Consider the following 12,870-nt stretch of genomic DNA (forward strand, 5'->3'; position numbering starts at 1 on the left):
TTTTGTCATAGTCCTCGCTGGCTAACCTCTGAAATTGGCTCTTGATACTGTGGATTTAACAATGATGGTGGTGGTGCTGGGGCTGGTGGTGGTGCTGATGAAAATAATTAAGATCAAGTCTTTCAATATATTTTCATTTAGTTCTTTCACGTTCCAATGAGAAAGGTGTTACGATTTTCTCTATTTCAGAAGAGGGAACCAAGGTGCAGACAGCTCAAGGAAGTTGCACAAAATATGCCTGCAGGTAGTAGAGCCTGGATTTGAACTTAGCCAATGGACATCAAGTTTAGAACCACTCTGCTATAACTCTTGCCTTACACGTGAGCTCTATGCCACAGGATGTTTTCAAGGAAAGATGAAAAGTCAATCTTTCAGAGATGTTATTATAAATTTTCCTGCATGGAGTTAGGTGAAATGAAATAAACCCTAAATATCTTTTCAACCGTAGAACTCTAGGATTCTATAATGCTCGATCCCATGATCGATAACATTCAAAGCGACTCCATTGTGCAATGAAACTGTGATATAAGGCGTCCCATCAATAATCAATTTCACAAACATCATCACCCAATCAGAAGCATAAGATCCATGTTCATTGCTATTTAAATAAATAAAATATCACACAAACTGCAAATGGCCATTACAATCTCATATAATTCAATGAGTCGGGGGGAGAGGTCATTGCCAACCAGAAAGATTTACTAATAGCTCTAAAAGAGTTACATGGTGCCCTATACTCAAAAGGGTTGATCCTGATCCCTTCACCCTCTGGGGTGCTACACAAGTAGCAGAGATGAGGTTGGTTTGCAGGGTTCTAGGATCCTGATCTAGTGCTCTTTCTATTACTCCTCTCAAATAGTGACACAATGTATACCCAGTCTCAATGTAACTCACAGATTTCAGAGATAAATGTTTGGAAAATATGCTCCCCTTCTTAATATTTTATTTTTTAAATATTTTATTTATTTATTCATGATAGACATAGAGAGATAGAGAGAGAGAGAGACAGAGACAGAGACAGAGAGAGAGAGAAGCAGAGAGAGAAGCAGGCTCCATGCCAGGAGCCCGATGTGGGACTCGATCCCAGGACTCCAGGACCACGCTCTTGGCCAAAGGCAGGCGCCAAACCACTGAGCCACCCAGGGATCCCTCTTTCTTAATATTTTAATATAATGGACTTTTTAAAAAAAATCTTCACATTTGATGAGCCACTGATGTTGATAAATTTGACCTTCTGAGAACCCTGAGTGGTTTCAAAATAATGGAAGAAGAGATTTATCTCTGGAGAAGCCTGAGGGTATATACAGCTATGAAATGGTAAGGATGGTGGTGACAATAGCTCATTTATCTGTCCTTTCTTCCTTCCTTCCATTCATCTATCCATCCCAGTCATCCAAGGCTCTGCTACCTATTAGCTTTGTGAACGTGATTGAGTCACTTAGTTTTTCCTTGTCTCAGCTTCCTTATCTATAAAATGAGAATAAATAAACTACTTATCTCAATAGATTGAGGTATTAAAAGTTACTATTTGTAAGGCACTTAACATTGTGCCTGGCACAAAGTCAATGCCGTTTAAAAGTTGATGATGATGATGATGATGATGATTATTATTATTATTTCTACTACTATTATTATTGAAGTATTATTATTATCATTATTATTACTACTACTATTATTATTGAGGTATAATTACAGACAATATTTTATTAGCTTCAGGTATACGATAGTAATTTGACGATTATATACATTATGAAGTGCTCAGCACAGCAAATAGTTACTACCTCTCCACCATACAAAGTTGTTATGATACCACTGACTCTATTTCCTATAATGTACTTTTCACCCTCATGACTTACTCATTTTATAACCAGAAGTTTGTATAAAAGTTTATTATTATTTATTAAGCCCCTTTTTATGCCAAGCACTGCCCTCTTGGTGCCTACAGTCCATGGGGAAAACAGATCTCAATCAGGGGTGTTGGGGAAGACTTTGTCAGGGAAGTGGCAATGGAGCTGAGATCTTCATGCTGAGAAGAATATGACCACGTGAAGGGAAAGAAGGGGATTTGGGAAAAGGAAGTAGGAACATTTAGGAAATGAATAGTCAAAGTATATAATTATCTTCTATAAATTCATAGAATGCCTCAGTTGGAGAATTATCTGTGTCCTAGTAATAATAAAAAATATTAATGATGCTAATAATAGAAAAGTAGTCATATAATAGTTTTATTGGACCCATAGTATACCCAGGCTTTGTATCAAAATATGCATGCATCTTCTTATTTAATTAAAAATAACCAACAGCTCCTATCATCAGGTTCAACCTTCTTGACCCTCTCCAGTCACTTCCTCCTTCCCTCCATACACTCACTCACATACTCTAGGATCAAGCTAAATTGAACTACTCAAAAGGCACAAGTGCACCCAAATGTGAACTTCTCTCTGTTACTTTCATCGACCCGTCCAGCTGGATTGAATTATTTCCATGGGCCCTGTGGTCTTTCACATACGCCTCTATCTGAATAAAAGTCGTACACTCTAACCCACTGTAGAGTTGGCCTGCTCAGGCTGTGAACTCCTGGAGGACAAGGACATTTTTTTTTTTTTTCAACTTGGTAGCCTCACCGTCTGGCACAGCGCCCAGCCATTTAGCAGTGGCTCACTACACTGGACAGCATAAACAGTGATTCCTCACTCACCCCAAGTGGTATGGCTCCAAGGAAGGGCACTGAACTTCATTCCAGAGGGAGGTTCTCCCTAAGAAAAATGACCTTCATTGTGTTCCCATACTTGGTACCCTGATGATAATGTTAACTTCTCATCCATGTCAGCTTTATGCTCACATTTAGATCTTCTTTTAATCCAATGTGCACTTGAAATGAATTTTATAACCACACCCCCTTACTAACAAGAATCCATCAAATCTTCCAGGCAGGGTGGCCTGGGTTGCCCAGTGGTTGAGCATATATCTTCGGCTCAGGGCATGATCCTGGATGCAGGGATCAAGTCTCATATCAGGCTCCCCTCAGGGAACTTCTCTGTCTCTGTTTCTCTCTCTGTGTCTCCCGTGAATAAATAAATAAAATATTTTTTTTTAAATCCTCCAGGTAGATTTTTTTTTTAAGATTTACTTATTTAGGGATCCCTGGGTGGCGCAGCGATTTGGCGCCTGCCTTTGGCCCAGGGCGCGATCCTGGAGACCCGGGATCGAATCCCATGTCGGGCTCCCGGTGCATGGAGCCTGCTTCTCCCTCTGCCTGTGTCTCTGCCTCTCTCTCTCTCTGTGTGTGACCATCATAAATAAATAAAAATTAAAAAGAAAAAAAAAAGATTTACTTATTTATTTGAGAGAGAGAGAGTGATGCAGCATAGAGGGAGAGTAAGAAGGAGAAGTAGGGTCCCCACTCAGCAGGGAGCCAGATGTGGGCTCATTCCTAGGATCCTGAGATCATGACGAGCTGAAGGCAGGCGCTTAACCGACTGAGCCACCAAGATGCGCCCCCAGGTGGGTTGTTTTATAAAAGCAAACCAAGGGGTTGTCTGGGTGGTTCAGTTGGTTAAGTATCCAACTCTAGATTTCAGTTGAGGTCATGATCTCAGGGTTGTGATATCAATTCCTGTGCTGGGCTCTGCATCAGGCATGGATCTTGCTTAAGATTCTCTCCCTCTCCCTCTGTTCCACTTTCTATGTCCCTCTCCCAAATAAATAAATAGATAAAAGCAAACAAAGGCTGAGAACCATTGTTAACAAGGTGAGAACAGAAATGGTCATTAGCAACGGCACCAGAGAGTTAGAAAAACCTAAGATGCTTTGTAGGGTTCTAGAGGAGCTGTGTATGTTGAAACAAAACAAAACAAAGATTGTCTTGAGTTTGTAATTACTCTTTCAAAGGACCTAAAGAGCAAGGGAGAATGCTGGGCCCCAGTGGAATTGGGTAGAATTTTCATTGCACTGAGACTATGCCAGAGCCAAAAGGCTGCAAGGGAACGAAACGGGAAAGGACGTCGGGACACAGTCAGGCTGAACGGAGGCGAAGGCTCGCTTCCTGCATTAGCTGCCCTCACCTCTGCACTTTGTGAGAATGGATGCACAGGACCGCGAACCAATTACTTCCAAAACCCTGGAGGTGATGGCCCTTGGGCAGGCAGCATACAGTTTGACTTCTTGGCTCGGTAAGCAGGGCTGGCTACCCTGCTTCCCCTCCCACCGCGTGCCACGGACTGCTTCAGGGTGTCCCCACCCGGATGACTGCAATGGGCAGCGAAGATCACCTTGTGGCTCCAGGCTTGCACCTCTCACGCCTCCACGAAGCAGGCACGGCAATCCCTACAGAATGTGACCGTCACTGTATCACCCGATTGTTTAAACCCTGTGCTGATTCCATTCAGGACAAAGTCTTTATCTTGAGACACCGTGAGATCCCGCATGGCGTGCTTCTGGCCACAGCTCCGCCTTTATTTATTAGCGACCAGACATGTCCTCCCTCTCGACCCTTAGCATACCAGCCCCGGGCACTTTCCAGTTCTGGATCACACCTCACTCACCACCTGCCACAGGGAAGTTGTACATGCAGCATCTTCGGCCTGGGATGCTCTTCACACCCATTACTCCCATTCATCCTCCCATTCATACTCCCATTCATTACTCTCCCATGAAAATTATAAATGGAATTTATAAATGGAATTATAAATGATTTGACTGATGTCTGCCTGTCTCCACTGTGTTAGCTCCATGAGGGCAGGGACTGCGTCTGTCCTGCTCACTATTTTAACACCAGCTCCGTCCACACTGTTGTGGATATGAAGGCATTCAATATATATTTGTCAAAGGAAGGATAGATGGAAAGGAGGAGGGATGGAAAGAAGGTTTCCTCACTCTGTTGCTAACTTTAGACATGCTTTGGGTGACTACACAGCTTCTCTGAGTTATTCACTCCCCCTACCCCATCTCTGTCTAGCATAGATCCAGAAATCATGTCTGAAGTGTACAATCCTGGCTCCATTAGGGCTGTGTTCAACAGTGATGAACCCTCACCTGATCTCAGTTCAATTTTTCTCCCAGGAATTTGGAAGGCACTCTTCGTGTTTTTGCTAGTTCCTAGAACTGAGAACTCAGTAATTGTGGGATCACCATTCTCTGCCATGTGTTCAGCAAGAAGAAGAAAAGAAGCCAGGCTCTGGAGCAAGAAGAATGTGGCAGAGAAAAGAATAGGCAAGAAAAGAGGGGCCATAGGAGGGTGGTTTCTGGATGGGGCTGAGACTCCTATGCTATGTAATAAATAGCCCCATTTTTTGACCTACTTTGAGTGGGTTTCTGTTACTTGCCAATAAAAGAGCCACATGTAAGATATTGGTCTCACAGGATGGCATCTCACCTGGCTAGGGGAATTCTCTATCAGTTCCTCATTCAGATTGGCAAGCTGTATCTTAATCAATGATTGTGAGTGGGTGCACACTCTCCAGCCGTACCCAGGTGTCCTTGAAAGGGGTCTGAAGCTGCGTCAAGCACAGAGTAATGCAGCCAGTACTATATGGGCTTATTATGTGCAATTTGGCAATGACGGGGCATGGAGAAGCTGGTACTAATCACACCTGGGATGGGAAGAGAGTGAGCCAACGTGGGGAGTACACTGCAGCCTCCCTAGGTTGGACATAGAGACCCTCCCCAAGGGAATCCAGTGACTCTCAGCCATGTTACAGGAGGCTGCAGACCAAAGGCTGCTACTGCAGGTGGATGATTGTTGGATCGGCCACACTCCGTCATGCAAACAATTCAGCATGCCCCTGGATTTGCTACTGATCTAAGTACCCTGAGCTCTAGACTGAGAACCAGTATGCCATTCTACTGTCGATGTGTGCTTTATTTCCTAGGGAGAACCATCTCCCATTGTGATCACACATAAATAAACATTCTACACAGCAAGGGCAGCAGGGGACACTTTGAGAGTTGATTCTCTCACATCATCTTTTTGCATCCTACTCCATCCCTTCAGATGCATGGTCTCTGCGTCGAGTATTCCCCAAATATCTTTTTTCACCTTGTATTTGATAAATGTAAGAGAGTGAGATGAACAATAACAAAATCCAAAACCCAGTGTTCAAAAAAATTGAAACTGAATGTCCCATGCCCCTCTCATATCACTAGCTGGTCCCATGCCTGGGATTCTGTTCCTTCTTTGTCTACCCGGTAAACATTTCTTAATGTCCTCAGGGAGCCCTCACCAGGAACAATGAAGAGCTCCCTCTTCCTCACTCAGAATTCCATTAGTGATTCTGAGCACTCAATACTCATAGACAACGGTCTCTATGTCTGTCCTCTCCAACGGATTTACAGTCTTTAGCACCTTAACGCCTTAGGTTGTGCTTTATCTTATTTATGAGTGACAGTGTTATATAGATTTTAGACACATAATTGGGTTCAAATTAATTCTCCCATTCATTAAGCTATGTAACTTTGCACAGGCTGCCTGACCTCTCTAAGCCTCAGTTTTCTTCTCTATCACTTGGGGAAAATAATGCCCTCCTCAGAGGGCTGGTGTGAGGATTGCATAATGTAATTACCTGGCATTGCTAGTTAACAAATGCTAGTTTGTTAACAAATGCTAATGCTAGTTAATGTTTATCGTATCAGATGCCAGAGGATGATGCCTACTTGGTCAACAACAGTCCTTTCAATATATATATATATATATATATATATTTTATATGTATACAAAAGTCTTCATGTGCTTTACAAAATTTTGCCAAATAATAAGATTATCCAGAAGACTGTGACAGCAGAGCTCAGGCACACCCGTGGCCAACACAGCGCCTGGCACATACGTCAAGGCTTATATTCGACTTGTCATACTATCTAAATGCAATAAACATCAATTAGCCTGCCCGTTGCATTTAATTTGGCTGTACTCACCTGTCCAGCAGGGGCTCAGGTAAAGCATCTGTGACTTCTCCATGGGAAGCTTCTTCCCAGTCTCCCTCCCTAGGGAAGCAAACTTCTACTCAAAGCTCCAGGGACCTTCGAAAGACTAACGATATTACACCCCACATGCCATCCCCCCCCTTTGAGGCTTATTGTTGGTGTGTTTAATTTCCTGTCTTGGCCTTACAGGAGATTTCTAATGTTTGGGCTGTAGGGTATGTTCTGATTAAAAATAATCCTCCCAATTACGGGTTGGCATGAGCCTCCCGTCACACACACTCTGCCACCAGTCTCTGCTTCCCTGTCAGCAATAATTGTGTCTGCAGTGCCTAACTGTAAATGAAAACCCAAGGGGCAAGTTTGGGTCCCTGGTTCCCGGGCCACACTGGATCTTTTAATTTGCACTGTCTGTCAAAAAGATGCTGCTATGTGTACTCCAAAGAAATCCTGAGACTCTCAGATTCAAGGCTAGAAAGAGCAAAGGTACCACAGCCTTCTTGGAGAAATTGTATTTGAACCCACCAGAGATAACAGGGTGTGTGTAAAGCAACAAGGCTCTTTTTATTCTGCTCCAAACTTTAGCTACACCTGGTATAAAAAGGGAAGCTGAACTCTAGGGAAATTTCAAGATGTATTTATATTATTTTCTCTACCGAGTACATGAGACAGGACATTGAAGTCAAAGCATGCAATAACAACTCCGTGAAAGGAAATATACATGAGACCGGATTATTTTAATTTATATAAAATTAAAACTTTCTGGGGGTAGAGTGAGGGGAAAGAAGTATATGCTTTCCACTGGGAAATATCATCAAGTCCTTCTTGTACAAGCAGAGAGATCACTCTGTAGCCAGGCCCACGCTAGGCACTTAAAATATGGTGCTGAGTCAAAAAGTATCAGTTGGAGACAGTATCGAACAAAGTTCTGTGTTAGGAGTAATGAAGGTGAGGAGAATTTGGTGTGCCTCTAAACTCCACATCTCATTTTCTAAGAATGGCACCTGACCAGGAATGCATCTGGTCTTGATCATATTCACCATGTTTCTCCCTGGACTGATGATAGAAGCAGAGAAACTTGACCCTCAGATGAACATTAAGGGTCCTCTCTCAGGAATTTACAACGTGGGTGTGAAGACGTGTCACTATGAAAGTCTATAGGCATGGCATTTGCACAGTGATGCAGAATGAGGGCCAAGAGCACCTCCTGAGAGCAACCACAATGGACAAGGAGAAAGCACAGCAGATCAAGTCCATCTGTGGAAAGTCGGGTAAATAAAGTCAATGCAGAGAGAAGCAGAGGGGCCTACACAGAGTACAAAGGAGAGAGTCTGTACAGGTTATCACCTGGTTCCAGAAACATTTATATTTCTTATTCCACCACCCCTGAGGCCCTGCTAACCACCCTACACCAAGGATAAATATGAGATTCCAGTGTGTCTTTTCCAAGAAAGTGTGCCTTTGACTAGCCTAGGTAACTGAGTTATCCAGGTAAAACCTACACAGGACCACCCAGACAAGTCGTTCAAGCCCAGGCAACTGTGCCGATGAAGACTGCCATGCAGATCAGACATGGGCAAACTATGGACCATAAGTCAAATCCAACACATGGCCTGTGTTTGTAAAAGTTTTATCTGGACACAGCCACATTCATTCATCTATGTATTATCTATGGTCACGTTCATGTTACAATGGAGCTGAGTAGTTGTGACAGACTATATGGCCTACAGACCCCAAAATATTTACTACTTGGCCCTTTATAGAAAAAGACTGGGGCACCTGGGTGGCTCAGCCAGTTGAGCATCTACCTTCACAGCTCATGTCATGGTCTCAGGGTGCTGGGATCAAGCCCTGTGTCGGGCCCCCTGCTCAGCGGGGAGCTTGCTTCTCCCTCTCCCTCTGCCTGCTGCTCTCTCTCTCATTCTTTCTGTCAAATAAATAAAATCTTTAAAAAATAGAAAGAAAGAAGAAGACTGCCATCCCTCAATATATGTGGCTTACACAGATTCCCATATGGATTCACAAAGATCTGAATAAATAAATACATAAATAACAATAATAAAAAATATCAAAACCGTTGTGATCGCCATCCAATACTGAACAGCTACCATGTACCAGACATTTTAGTTACAAAATCCTCTCTGGACATGACATCCTTTTTTTTTTTTTTTTTTTTTTTTTTGATATGATGAACTAGGCATTGAAGAATCTGAAAGAATTTGCCCCAGGTCTTACCATGACTTATCAGCAAAGACAGCATCTAAATCTATTTTGTGTGACTCTAAAGATCATACTTTCAACCAACATTTGGTACACTTGTCATTTTTTTAAAAACAGAGATGTTGTCTAGTTTGAGTTTTTTGGTGGGGCTCTGGGACTCATTTCTAGCAGGAGAGAAAGTGTGACCACCAACTTCAAAAAACAGCTTCCCTGATATAGTTTCCTTTACCAATTTTAACTGTGAGCCCAGAGAATTTCACATTTCCACCATTTAAAGGGAGGATTTTCTGTGGCCTATGATGTTTCCTTAGAGGTACAGGGGTCAGGGCAAAGTAAATCAGGGAGAGGAAGGATTTCTAATTCCTGTAGACGGATTCTCAGGTTGGACGATAAAAGACTAGCAGAAATGGGTAGGAATCACTGGCTGATTACTGGTGTTACACAAAATTGTTTGGGAGACAAAAATGCTCCTTCCCATCATAGCAAAATGGCCAGGGAGTTCTTTCCACCAAGAGGATTGAGGCTTCTCAGCAAATGTTCATGAGTTCACATGAACCAAGTTTACCCAAATCCATCAGTGTCTGGAGCTGGCCTGATACAAACTTGGTATTAAGGAGACCAAAGGATCTCAACCATGTAGAAACCACAAAAACTCACATAAAAAAACACAAGATAGAAAGAGAGGACCAAGCACTGCAGAAATCTGATACAGACAGCTCTGCTGCTTCAAATGCAAAGAAAGTGGTAATGGAGAGGGCTCAGTGACACCTACAATGCACCAGGCTCCAGCAGCAGGGCTTGAAGAGAAAGTAGAACCCCCCCCACCACCTTTGTGGTTTCTACCCACACTATGGTTTCAACTCTCATCTCAAATATCGCTTCCTTAGCACAGCCTCCCAGATCCCTCTCCACAGCAAACCTAGAACAGGCTTCTTCTCACATTTTTCTCAGTTATAACTACATGGCAAAACATCACCATTTGATGAGTATCTGCCTCTCCTGCTCAACTCCACGACTGAATACTCAAGAGGACTCAGACACTGAAGGTTTTGTTCCCTACCCAATGCTCTGTACTTAACACAGTACCTGGAATAAAAACAGTGCTCATTAAATATTTGCTGAATAGATGAGTGAATGGCTAATTCTAAATAAAGCCACATTTTCCTCTAGCATCCGAAGGGTCTCAATGTGAGCTAACCACCCTGTCCTGAAAGTTCTTTCTTTAAGCCCAACTTCCCTATCGACCCTGGTGTCCAGCTTCTTACAAGTCAGATGGAAAACAGATCACATTTTACAAGACCAGTGTATGCATAAAGGAAGAGCTCTGACCTTGGGAGTCATCCCTGCTTGGGTACAAACTCCAGCTTTAGCACTTCCTAGTTGTGTGACCTTGAGTAAATTACTTTGTATCTCTGGGCCTCAATTCTCTAGTGTATAGTGTGGAAATGAAAATTACTCTTTTCAGATTCTTACAATGATTAAATGAGATTACAAGGGAAGAGGGCTTGCAGTATGGCTACAGTGGATGTTCTGATAGCTGCACCTACTTTAATTGTTTGAAGTCCCCCTTCCAAGGTGAGGGTCTTGAGACACAAGTAAAAATGATGGAGAATCTTGTGATTTTAAAGGAACTCATCAAGTATTTATTAGAGACAGGGACATATGTATGTGAGTGCATATAAATAAAGCCAATGAAAAGGGTAAGAGAATAATAATAACAACAACCTCTTGCTTGCTCTGTGCCACACACTGCGACAAACAATCTACATGCAGCCTCCCATTGAATTCTTATTGTCTCCTGTGCTGTGGGCATTATTACCTTTAATTTTCAGATGAATCATGATATTCAGAGAGGTTAAGTATTTTTGCAAGTTCCACAGAGAAACTAGAACCTGAACCCTCATCTAAATAGTGATTATGCAATATTTTCTATCGAATGGAATGTTCCCCTTCTAACTAAACATGACCTGCTTGGACAGTCCAGAGAAGGGTGGTTCCAGAGAAGAGCCTGGGGTGTCATTAAAGGGGTACTGATATGCTTTTACAAGAGATGAGCTTAGCTTTGCCATGATGCCATCATCAGCTCTCATAGGCAGGGGAAGCTACTGCACAGTGGATCATGCCTTCCAAACCAATTCCCTTTGGTTATTACCCAACATCTCACTAGTTCTACTGCTCTTTGTCATTGAGAGAGAAATTGTGCAGGGACAAGCAACAGGCTAACAAAGGGAGGCCTCTCAGACATCGTGATGTGAAGTAACAATCTCTTCCCCTGCACTGCAAGCATCCTTTGCCAGCTTCTGGACTCCCTTTGTCAGGCATATGGTACCCCAGGGAAGCTCCTCCCCATGACTATGGCTGTCCTCTTTCCAGGACACCTGGAAGGTTGTCGGGGGCTAAACTAACCAGTTCCACTGGAATGAAGTAGAAAATAGATACAATAATCGGAAAGCTCACACTAGGTTGAAACACAGACAGATTTATAGAGCTGGGATACAAAGCACATCATTGGGAATGCATAACGCTTTTGTTCATTAATCATCTTTTACTTTGAATCTATTTCTCAATGAAAAGTAGCTTTCATTTCTATTACCAAGATTAATGTGTCAACAATACACAACAACATAAACGAGACTGTAGTGGAGAACGGAAGGAGACAAAAAAAAAAAAAAAGAAAACAAAAGGAAAGGAAAAAACAAAAGCCTCAGTACACAGGGTGATATATTTGCTCAGATTACTGCTTTATTTACACCACAGAGAACACTTTATTTTTGAGCTTCATAACTCATTGCTCTATAAAGAAAAGGAAACTAGCTAGCAGCACTTACTTCAACATGGAGAAAGAAAATATACCATAAAGAAAACCGTCCTCTACCCTGTAGGTCTGAATTTTTTTTTAAATTCTCTTTAATATGTGTCGGACTCCAGAGCACCTTATTACCTTATTTAATTTAGGCCAGGAAAGATGTCTCAGAATAAAAATGGCACTAAAGTGATAGGAACTAAGCTATGAAATGTGGACATCATATTTTCTTCAGAGAGATAATCAGCTTATCAGAATTCATTTCAACCTAAGAAAGGTCTCACAACTACACTGAAAATTCAAGCTGGTCTCATCATCTCAAGAATGTAATCTCAAGGAAATGGTAAAACTATCAAGGCAAGCTTGGTGCAGTTATCTTTATGTATAAGAACCGTAAGCATCAGATCCTGACAGAATCACTGTGGCAGGGTGTGCTCCCGAGGATGGGAGAGACCTTTCTATAAAATACATGAAATACCTTTGCTGATAATACCACTATTTTTTTTATGAGTCACTGAGGGTATTTTTCAAAGATGCATTGCTACTTTCTTTACATCTAAAAATTCTCCCTGTATAGGTATTCCGCAAAAATAAATAAAATTTTTCTAAATTAGTCATCAATAGAGGTGTGGTTTTAGTCCTATTCTTGGTGTTAACTAGCTGCTTGGCCTCAATTACGTTACTTAACTTGCTCTGAGCCTTGGTTTCCTCATTTCTCCAAGAAAGGGGTTGGGCCTTCTTGTTTTTTATTTATTTATTTATTTATTTTTATTTATTTATTTATTTTTTGCCTTCTTGTTTTTTAAACTGCTCTTTTCATTTCTCCAGGTGATCTGTTTCATGCGCATTGTTATAGAAAGGAAAATCAGTGAGACCAACAGCAAGATTCAATGCCATCAGAGATTATGCTGTGTGCTTCTTGTTATGAAACT

The 12,870-nt window shown here is 42.0% G+C and overlaps 1 protein-coding gene across 14 annotated transcripts in view; it reads right to left on the reverse strand.

Annotated features, from left to right (window-relative positions):
- The window catches only part of RBFOX1 (RNA binding fox-1 homolog 1), a 2,033,116-nt gene that overhangs the window by 1,174,886 nt on the left and 845,360 nt on the right, over positions 1-12,870 (reverse strand). The window lies entirely within an intron of this gene.

This window comes from Canis lupus, chromosome 6 (assembly GCF_003254725.2).
Source record: "Canis lupus dingo isolate Sandy chromosome 6, ASM325472v2, whole genome shotgun sequence".
Lineage (NCBI taxonomy): Eukaryota > Metazoa > Chordata > Mammalia > Carnivora > Canidae > Canis > Canis lupus.